Here is a 2707-nt window from a genome sequence, read left to right on the forward strand (position 1 = left end):
CAGCCCTAGTGCGGCACAGGGATCCCCAGTAAGTCCGCACGCCATTGGCTCCTCAGAGGAAGGGGGCGGTCGAACGACAGCTGTGAGGGTCTGCCAGAAGAAAGCATTACGAAAATGACCTTTACAATGTTGCAATTTTTTTTTTATTTTATTATTGTTATCAACATAAACGATACACAAGTTAATCGTTTGAATTAACACCGAGTATTTAGAAAAAGCCAGAGGACAAACAAAAATACATAGGCCTATTGCACAACTGAGGTACAACATCAATAATGATGTTTCCACTAATTACAGCCAGCAAAATATTGTTGCACGACGATATTGTTCAATGTTGCTCGGCACAAGGCCATTCGAATTTATACCTCCTTCTTTAAACAGCTGCTTTCTACAGTATTTAATCCATGTGTATTTTCCACCCTCTATTTTATTTTATTTCAGTGGTGTATATATTTTTTTATTTCTTTAGTCTTTATAAAATGACCAAAAGTCGTTTTAATTATTATTATTATTATTATTATTATTATTATTATTATTATTATTATTATTACAGTATATAGCTTTTTTATATATTGCAGTACACGGGCTGACAAGTGGTGCTTTTCATATGTGATGATATATTTATTGTTTGTATTACACCACTAACTAGAAGTGTGCACTAATGCCAAAGAAAGACGTTTGCCAACGTGTCTTATACGTTATATAACTATACAGTGCTTTGAATGCTTGAAATATTGGATTTTCAATTACATGGCACGTCGGTTTTCAAAATAGAATTATGTAGATTTTATAAGGGTCTTATGGATGCGGTTTATGGTTTATGTCAAAATGTTATGCATAAACCGTATTAAATAAATATGTTTCTGTGTGGCCAGTCCTCAGAGTTGTTTAACGAAATATAGAATAGTGAAAGTGTAATGAAGGAAAGCAAACATCATACTACAGCTTCAAGAGAAGTGTGGTAAAACACCCCCAAACCATCACACAGAGCTGCATGAGAAGAAAACTATAATGAACCATAGCCATAGGGTGGGGTAGTTCTGCTCCAGCCTAGAAGAGCAGCTAAGATAAGATTCAATCTTCAATTCAATATGAGCCGGCCAGTTCTCAGAGTGTTGGCTACAAACTCGCTGTTCTCACAGCACAGACCTGTAACCTCGCTCTCTTCTGTGCATTTCTTTAGCTCTGCCGGTACAGGAATACACCAAAGCTTTATAGAAATAGTTAGGTTATTTTTATTCTTTGTTCCATTTTGGAACTGTACAGTGGTATGTAGTTCAATGTGGGCGTGTGAGTTCAGTTCAGAGGCTTCCTGTTGATCCAAAATGGAAGCCACAAAAATCCATGCTCATATTACCTCCTTCTTGGCCTTGTCTGCATCAAGTATCATTGTCCCTCAGTCCAGTCAATAAAAAAGTATAGTAAACCAAGTTTAATACAAGCATGGCAAAAAGCTAGACTTTGAACAAAACTGTTGGTCCTAGGCAGTACACTGACCCTAAAAACAGGTCACAAGTTCAAATCCTGGATAGGGAAACTCCTAAACATAATCAGTCTCCAATAACCTCAGCAAGTGAGCGTGTGCGCCTGGCAGGAAGGGATAACGTGCATAACCAGTGATGTATTTGGACAGCTGATGTCAAAGATCTTTTGTCACTGACCTGTCAGGAAAAGATACAAGGTGCTGACTTTGACCAAGCCCTTCTTCCTCCATTCTATCGTTTATCAATTCAGACATTATACAACAACAGGCTTTAGCAACAAAATACATCAGATAATACAGTGCATGATATATAAGAGCCAACTTCCCAACTTTGCAGTATGTTTAACATACCTTTGTCAAGGGAAAGAGTGTTTGAAAAACAAACACTGCAGGTATTTATAAGCTTTTGATGCCATGGTAGCCACATATTTATTTCTCTTTAAATCTCAAGTCTTTGTGATGTCATTCACTATATAGCTAGTGATGTAACGATCTACTGTTCCTTTCTATTTAAACCTTCAGGCATCATGGTATCTAGTCTATTTATCCACTTATTGTCTTTTATTCTTTTATAATGTACATTATCTAATTCATTTTTTTTTTCTAAAACTACAAACTTTAGGTCATCCATAGTGTGTCTGTTCCTTGAAAAAAGCTGAACTATTAATTAATTTACTTTTTTTATATTTGATAGGTGGTTCTGTATTTTTTACATAATGATGAACCTGTCTCTCCTACAAATTTTATTTTATTACCTTTTATGCAAAACATACCATATACAAGGTTGGTATCCTTGCATGACAGATTTTTTAAGACTGAATAATAATTTTCTTTATTTGCAATTTCAGTTTTATCTTTACAAATATATTTGCACACTTTACATGTGCTTTTACAAATTTCAATGTCCCTTAATGTATCTATGATCCCTTTGTTTAATGTGGACTAAAATGTCAGCCAAATTTGCATCCCTTCTAAAAGCTACGATTGATGTTTTTTTTTTTTTGGAATTCTGACGAATACGTAAATGCTTCCAAACTATTTTTGAAATGTTGGGTAGTAATTGAGAATATGTAATTATTAAAGATACTTTCTTAACCCTCTCTTCTCTTTTCAATAGTTTATTCCTATTGAGTTTGTCAACTGTTCTCAATTCTCTCTCAATAATTTTTTCCTTACATCTTTTCTTAATTTATTTTAATAACTATTTTCTAAAACTATCTTGAT

The sequence above is a fragment of the Polyodon spathula genome, chromosome 19 (genome assembly GCF_017654505.1).
Source record: "Polyodon spathula isolate WHYD16114869_AA chromosome 19, ASM1765450v1, whole genome shotgun sequence".
Taxonomy (NCBI): Eukaryota; Metazoa; Chordata; class Actinopteri; order Acipenseriformes; family Polyodontidae; genus Polyodon; species Polyodon spathula.